Below are 8687 nucleotides of genomic sequence, written 5' to 3' on the forward strand. Positions count from 1 at the left end.
CCCAGGCCTGGAGAACTGCCTGGGGGAAAGCTGACCTCATCTCCCTTGGATGTGGCCCCAGCTACAGCTTGGGTTAAATTCAGGTTGAGGACTTCAAAAGTAGTTGATGAGGGTCGGGGTCCAAGTCACCAGGGAAGACAGAGGAGGCAGGTCCTGATCTTTTCCCTCCAGGCAGCCCCCTTAGGTGCCCTCCTCCCGCAGGGACCTCTCACTTCCCAAGCCCGAGGTTTGGAAACTAGGAAGTAGCACCTCATCTTTCTTGCTCCTCATGCTTAGACATTCATTTTACAGGCTAGGTAGGAGGGAAGGGGGAAGGAACAGCTGGGCAGAGCGAATCAATTAACACGTGCAAAGGCCAGGGGGCTGCAAGGAGTGTGGTGGGTAAAAGAAACCAGAAGTAGTCAGTAGGTTAAAAAAAAAAAAAAACTAGAATCAGTCAGTTGAGCGGGAACTTGGCTTAGAGGAAGGAAAGTACAGGGAAGTGGGGTGGACAGGGGGTGAGGCAGGGTCAGGTCCGCTGGCGCCTGAAATGCCACCCCACTCGCCACACCTCTCTGATCTGCTTCCCCATCTGCAAAATGCAGCCTTTCTCACGGTGAACTTGTGAATACAAACGCAGTCATTGGTGCAGCGTTAACACCTCACCTGACAGCAAACCACTCTGTAAATGTCAGATATTATGTTTTAACAGCTTTATTGAGATATTAATTTACGTACCGTACAACTCATCCATTTAAAGGGTATATTTCTATGGTTCGCAATGTATCACGGAGTGTAACTACAACCACAACCAATTTTATTTTATTTTTAATTAATTTTCTTGTTCTTAATTTATTTTTGAGAGACAGAGAGAGACAGCGCGAGCAGGGGAGGGTCAGAGAGAGACACAGAATCCGAAGCAGGCTCCAGGCTCTGAGCTAGCTGGCAGCACAGAGCCCGATGTGGGGCTCGAAGCCACGGACCTGAGGTGAAGTTGGACACTTAACCGACTGAGCCACCCAGGTGCCCCCTTCATTTATTTTTTTAAGTTTATTTATTTATATTGAGAGAGAGCATGGAGGAGGGGCAGAGAGAGAGGGAGAGAGAATCCCAGGCAGGCTCTGCACCATCAGCGCGGAGCCCCACAGGGGGCTCAGCCCCATGAACGTGTGACATCATGACCCGAGCCGAAATCAGGAGTTGGACGCCTAACCCACTGAGCCACCCAGGCATCCCTACAACCAATTTTAGAACACTTCATCACTCAAAAAGGAAACTCCATACACATTACCAATATTCTCATTGCCCCCCTTCTCCCAACCCCTGCAAAACACTCATCTACTCTCTGTCTCCAAGGATTTGTCTCTTCTTGGCATTTCACATGCATGGAGTCATACACTATGTGATATTTTGTGTCTGGTTCTTTCACTCGGCATAACGCTTTTGAGTTTCTTTTTTTATTTTTATCTTTTTTATGTTTTCAATTTTTTTTTGAGAGAGAGACAGAGAGAGACAGCGTGAGCAGGGGAGGGTCAGAGAGTGAGAGGGACACAGAATAGTAAGCAGGCTCCAGGCTCTGAGCTGCCAGCACAGAGCCCGACATGGAGCTCGAACCCACAAACCGTGAGATCATGACCTGAGCTGAAGTCAGACGCTTAACCGACTGAGCCACTCAGACACCCCTTTTTTTTAATTTTTAAAATTTATTTATTTATTTTGAGACAGAGATCGTGTGTGTGTGTGTGAGAGAGAGAGAGAGAGAGAGAGAGAGAGAGAGAGAGAGCGAGCGCAAACAGGAGGGGCAGAGAGAAGGAGAGACAGAATCCCAAGCAGGCTCCTCACCATCAGCACAGAGCCCCATGCAGGGCCTGAACTCACAAACTGTGAGATCATGACCTGAGCCAAGGTCAGATCAAGAGCTGTTCACTTAACCAGCCGCGCCGCCCAGGCAACCCGAGTTTTGAGTTTCATCCATGTCGCGGCCTGAATCAGTACCTCATTCCTTCTTATGGCTGAATAAGATGTCACTGTATAGATATGCCATATTTTGTTTTTCTGTTCATCAACTCGTGGAACTTGGGTTGTTTCTGCCTTTTTGGCTAGCTAGAAAAAAGTGCTATGAATCTTCGTGTATGGGCTTTTTGTATGGATATATAATTTTATTTCTACTGGCTATATTCTTTAAGAATGGAATTGCTGGGTCCTATGGTTAAACTCTGTATGTGTTTTCAGGCACTGCCAGACTGATTTCCAAATCAACTGCATTATTTTACATTCCCGCCAGCAGTTTAAAAGGGTTCTGATTTCCCCACACCCTTGCTAATCGCTTGTAATTTTCTGTCCTTAAAGTTTTTATTTATTTATTTTGAGAGAGAGCCCGGGAGGGGTAGAGGAAGAGAGAGAGAGAGAGAGAGAGAGAGAGAGAGAGAGAGAGAGAATTCTAAGCAGGCTCGGTGCTGTCAGCCCAGAGCCTGATGTGAGGCTCAAATGTAAGATCATGGCCTGAGTGGAAACCAAGAGCCAGATGCTCAACCGACTGAGCCACCCAGGCGCCCCGTTGTTACTATTTTTTTTAATGTTTACTTATTTATTTGTCAGATAGGGTGAGCATGTGAGTGGGGAAAGGACAGAGGGAAAGAGAGAATCTTGATCAAGCAGGACCCACACTCAGCACGGACCCCAAAGCAGGACCTGATCTCACTCCCAGGAGATCATGATCTGAGCAAATATTAAACTTAACCAATAGAGCCACCCAGACACCCCCTGTTTTTGTTACTATTTTTAATAACCCATTGTTCATCCTGCAGTCCATCTTTCCCCCTATCCTTCTGCTCACAACCCTCCATGACTCCTTGGTGCTCTTTGAAGAAAGTTCAGAATCCTGGCCATTGGCATCTGGCTCTTTCCCCCTTCACCTCAGCATAGTTCTTGCCTCTGAATCTCCAAATCTGGCCACTGCTCCTAATGGTCAAAGAGAGAGGCAGGCTTTGGGGTCAGACAGACGGGGAATGGAATCCTGGCTCTGATGATCTTGGGTGGATGGATTCACCTCTGTGATCCTCAGTTTGCTCATCGGTTAAATGGGAATCAGATTATTCCCTCTCTCATAGACAACAACAAAAACAGTTCATGTCAATTTTTTTTCGTTTTTTATGTTTATTTATTTTGAGAGAGACAGAGTCATTGTGAGTAGGGGAGGAGGAAAGAAAGGCAGAGGGAGGAGAAGAGAGAGAGAGAGAGGGAAAGAGGGAGGGAGGGAGGGAGAGAGAGAGAGAGAGAGAGAGAGAGAGAGAGAGAGAGAGAGAATCCCTAGCAGGCTCTGCACTGCCACGGGGGCGAAACTGCGAGATCACGACCTGAGCCGAAACCGAGAGTCAGACGCCCAACCAACTGAGCCACCCAGGTACCCCAAGTTCATGCGAGCTCTTTAGTGCATTGCCTAGCATTGACTAGGGGCTATATTTATGAGGATGTGCTTAGTTGGAAGTTCAGAAAAACAAAACAAAACTGAGTTCAACTAAAAGCTCGAACTCGTGTGAAGAAAAGGAAGGAAATGAATTGGCTGCAGTAACTGAAAATCTCGGGGTCTAGGAGTTGCGTTGACTTTAGGCAAAGCTGCATCAAGCTCCAGGGGCCCCCGGAATGTAACTTGCTGTCTCTTGGCCCAACGAGGCTTTTCATCTCAGAGATGCTGTCTGGCACCGTAGGCCCATTATTTCCATTCAGCAGCCCCTTGGAAAGAGCCATCTCTCATTCATTGGTCCAGCTAGGATCACATGACACAATCACCCAGCCAATCACCAGGCCTAGGGGATGGACTTCTCTGATTGGCCAGGTTGGAGGGGCGGAGTCATCCCAAATTTGTAAGGGCTCCTCCATTTGAGCCAATGAGAGAGTCCTCGAGGCTTGGCGGGTTGGTTTCAGGCGTCGGAGACGCCAAGGCCTGGAGCGTCGGAAAGCCGGGAAAGCCCAGGAGTTAACATTTGTGGAGTTCGGTTTATGCCAGCTGAGTTTGGGATGCCTCCCAGCCATCACGTGGCTCCCTGAGTCATCAACTGGAGACGAGACCGGCATTCACCTGGTGTCTTGGTGGCTGACATTCTTTTTTTATTGCTTTTTATGGAAATATAATTTCACTTCTCTTTGAAGGAAAGTATAATTATTATGATGTGTAATTTCTCCACCTGGGAGTTAATTGCCTATTTCTTTTTTTTTTCTTCCTTCTTAGATGTTCTGGCAATGCATCTCAATTCAGCTTTCCGAACGATCGCATCTTCCAGATAACGCATGTATAGGTAGCATTCTGTTTTCTTCCTGGGTTCTTTTTGCTGTGGAGTTTCTCCCACCCCTGTCCCAGGATTATCTTCATTTCCTATTTTGGGACAGCTGTTTCCTCACTCTTATGTCTTCCCTTTTTTTTTCTTGGTTTGCCTCCTTGGTTTTGGTGGAGTGGATTCTGCAGTTATTTTCTAAGACTAGAAGAATGTGGGAGATAACATTTTTGAACCCTTCCGTGTTTTGAAATGTCTTTACTTGGTTTTCACACTTGATCGCTATTTTGACTGGGAGTAGTGGTCTGGGTTAAAAATCCTTTTCTGTCAGAATTTTGAGGCTGTAGACCTATTGTCTCTTTATTTCCAGTGTCTCTGAATTTGCTGTTTGGGCTGCAGGGGAATGCAATTCCTTCTTGTCTTTTTTCTGGCTAATTCCTCCTCATCCTTCACACCCTATGATGGACTTTCGTAGGATAAAACAATAACAATTCCTGAAAACCTCCATTCAATTCAGTGATGGGCTGGACGAATTTTGGCCACTGAAATGCAAGTTGAAATGAAATACATCACTTCTTGGGCACCTGAGTAGCTCAGTCCATTAAGCGTCAGACTTTGGCTCAGGTCATGATCTCGGCAATCTGTGAGTTGGAGCCCAGTGTTAGACTCTCTGCTGACAGCCAGAGCCTGGAGCCTGCTTCAGATTCTGTCTCCCTCTCTCACTGCCCCTCCCCCACTTGCACTCTGTTTGTCTCTTGAAAATAAATGAATGTTTAAAAAAAATTTTTTTTTAATAATAATAAAGGGGCACCTGAGTGGCTCAGTCGGTTGAGAGGCTGGCTTTGGCTCAGGTCATAATCTCCCGGTTCATGAGTTTGAGCCCTGCATGGGGCTCTGAGCTGTCAGCACAGAACCCGACGTGGGGGTTGAACCCAGAAACCATGAGATCATGACCTGAGCCGAAGTCGGACACTTAACCAACTGAGCCACCCAGGCACCCCAAAATATTTTAAAATAATAAAATAAAGTAAAATAAGACAAAAATAAAATAAAATTTAAGGGGCTCCTGGGTGGCTCGGTCAGTTAAGTGTCAGACTCTTGACTTTGGCTCAGGTCATAGTTGCATGGTTCATGAGTTCAAGCCCTTCATAGGGCTCCGAGCTGACAACGTGATGCCTGCTTGGGATTCAATCTCCCTCCTCTCTCTCTACCCCTCTCCCACTTGCTCTCTACTTCTCTCTCAAAATAAAAATCAACTAAAATTTTTTTGTTTAAAAATAAAAAATAAATGAAACACTTCACTTCTATACGTCAGTCACTACTGAGCAGAGGCATTGAAACCCCCCCCCCCTTCTCCAGTCTCCCTCTTGACCCTGTGGCAGCGGAGACAGTGAGTTCAACATGGTGCGGCCACAAGAAGGTGGCCGGCCGGGCCCCTGCGTGACTGCGCGGAGCTGAGCCCCTGACACCTGATATAGAGCCAGTAACACGAGAGAGAAATGCTCTGGTTGTGTTAAACTACTGTGCTTTGGACTTCTTTGTTACTGCAACGAAACTTGACTTGTACTAACATAAAGCGCGGCTTAAATGTGGCTTCCTCAGAGAAGTCCTCCTGGATCAGAGCCCTGAAACTGGAGAACTAGATTACTTCCATTCCCGTATTATAAACTTGTATTTTCCTACACGACCCTTACAGCGATCATAACCATAAAGGTCTCTGTGCAGTGAGCTCATGGTCAATCTCCCGAGTCCCACCTCCAAGACCCCGAGAGGAGATGGTGGCTTTTGTGTCATCGGCACTGCAGCCCTGAACCCCAGGACAGAGCCTACCCCAGAGTAGATGTTTGGGATACATTTGTTGAATGAATGAACGGTGTTGCCTCCTTTCAGCCAAAAAGGCGGCAACGAGCAGAGCTTTCTAGAGCATTTCTCACACAACTCCTGCTGGAACGCTGGCGTGAGAGGCAGCACAGGGCGGAAGCAAGGAAGTTTGACAAAGGAGAGTGATCTATGGTGAGAAAGCGTCTATCCGCGGTAATGTGTAATTTATTCTAGCAGCTGCTCAGCCTGGGAGAGATTTCACGAAAGGGCATGGGAACGGGGTGGGGAGGCCCAGAGGCATCCTTGGAATTGCCGAGAGATCCACGGTAAGACTCATGCACTGACACCAAAATACAGTCACCGGAAGACAATCCTACCTTACTGAATGCACTCAAGGCCAGTCTTGTGCCCTGACGTTACCATACTGATCTGTTCCTTCAACTTTACCAAGATGTCACTGACATGCAACAAACGGCATGTAAGTTACAAGATCCTGTTCCTCCAGCACAAGGGATGGGCAGTCTCTGTCCCTAGAGCTCTTCTGATGGGTTTCTAGTGGTATCTGGCTGTCATGTTGTTTAGCATTTACCTGGTGGCCAATGACATGTAGACACGTCCGTGTGCTTATTTGACATCCATTTCTTTTGTCTTCTTTTGTGAAGAACCTGTTGAATTGCCAGTGTTTTTACTGGGTTGCTTTCTAAATTTTCAATACCCAGGGACTATGAAGATTATTGCTGGGGATCATCTGTATGACCTCTATTACCGAGAGCCTCTATTTTCTCATCTGTAAAAGGGGGATAGTAAGTGTGCCTGCCTTCTAGGGTAGCGCTGAGTGTTAAGTGACTTAAGACAGGTAAAATCAGTAGGGACTTGATCTGGAGCCTTGGGGAAGCCAGCTCTGCCGACTCAGAAACAGCTGGGGGGAGGCTTTGAGGATGGCTAAGTTCCATGATCCTTTAGTCATTCAACAAACAGTCACCACGCATCAGTCGTGTTCCAACACTAGACACACAAGGGAGGGGGGATGTCTGGTTTTCTCTCATCATCGCGAGCTCTAGGGGCAGGCGTGTTGCAAGGGATGGTGGGTATTCTTGCAAGAAGAGGCAGGACAGTTGTCCCTCTTGTCTCTGGGGGGCTTTTGCTCTCACAGAGGCACCAGGATTAATGAGCAAGGACACAGTCAATGAGGGATGATTACCGCTGTGGTCCAGGGGAGACCGAGAACTCGGAAAGGGCCCTGGCCCGGTGGAGGTCAGGACAGGCCTCAGAGCAGATGATGGGCAGGCTGAGGCCTGAAGGGAGGAGGCACCAACAGGCTGTCTGAGTCCTCCGTCGCTGCCTTAATGAATGACAACAGACAGAGTGGCTTGAATGGAAATGGATTCTCCCACAGTTCTGGGAGCTAGAAGTCCAAAGTCAAGGCGTCAGCAGAGCAGTGCTCTCTCTGGAGGCCCTAGGGGAGAGGAGAGACTCCTTCCTTTCCTCTTTCTTAGCATCCGGCTGTTACTGGCATTCTTTGGTTTGTAGGTGAATAATTCCAATGTGTCTCCATGGTCACATGACCTTTTTCCTGGTGTCCACACCTCTCTTCTTTTGCTGCTGCTGCTGCTGCTGCTGCTGCTGCTTCTTCTTCTTCTTCTTCTTCTTCTTCTTCTTCTTCTTCTTCTTAAATATTTATCTATTTCTGAGAGGGAGGAGTGCCTGGGTGGCTCAGTTGGTTAAGCGTCCAGCTTCGGCTCAGGTCGTGATCTTGTGGTTCCGTGAGTTCGAGCCCCGCATTGGCCTCTCTGCTGACAGCTAGCTCAGAGCCTGGAGCCTGCTTCCAATTCTGTATCTCCCTCTCTCTGACCCTCCCCTGCTCGTGCTGTCTCTCTCTGTCTCTCAAAAATAAAAAAAATTTTAAAAACATATTTTTGAGAGGGAGAGAGAGGCAGAGAACCTGAATCTGGGGTAGGGGTGCCTGGCGACTGGATTAAGGGGATGGGAGCTTGCAGGAGGAGAGGAGAGGCAAAGAGGGGAAGGAGGAGTTTAAAGAGCAGGGTCGGCATGGATGGAGATCCAGAGTGGGCACTGAAGCTCGAAGCGGTCATTCCTGACTCAGGCTGAGGTGATCCGGGGACAGGAGGCAAGGGGTCCTGCATCTGGGATGTGACATGTCTGGACGTGGGCCATGGTTACAGTCCCTGTCCTGTCCAGTACAGTAGCAACTGGCCACCTGGGGCCGGTGAGCACCTGAAATATGGCCAGTCCGTATTGAGATGTGCGAGGGTGTAAAATACACATTGGACTTTGAAGACAGTATCAAAAAAGGTAAAGTAGCTCAATAACAATTTTTATACTTAGTACATGCTGAAATGATCATACTGTGTGTGTCCTGGGTCAAATACAAAGTATTATTAAAATTAATTTTATCTGGAGCATCTGGCTGGCTGGGTTGGCCATATAGCTCTTGATCTTGGGGCTGTGAGTCTGAGTCCCACACTGGGTGTAGAGATGACGTAAAAATAAAATAAAATTAATTTTGGGGCACCTGGGGGGCTCAGTCAGTTAAGCATCTGACTTCGGCTCGGGTCATAACTCGAGGTTTGTGGATTTGAATCCTGCATCTGGTGA

The sequence above is a fragment of the Suricata suricatta genome, chromosome 12 (assembly GCF_006229205.1).
Source record: "Suricata suricatta isolate VVHF042 chromosome 12, meerkat_22Aug2017_6uvM2_HiC, whole genome shotgun sequence".
Classification (NCBI taxonomy): Eukaryota; Metazoa; Chordata; class Mammalia; order Carnivora; family Herpestidae; genus Suricata; species Suricata suricatta.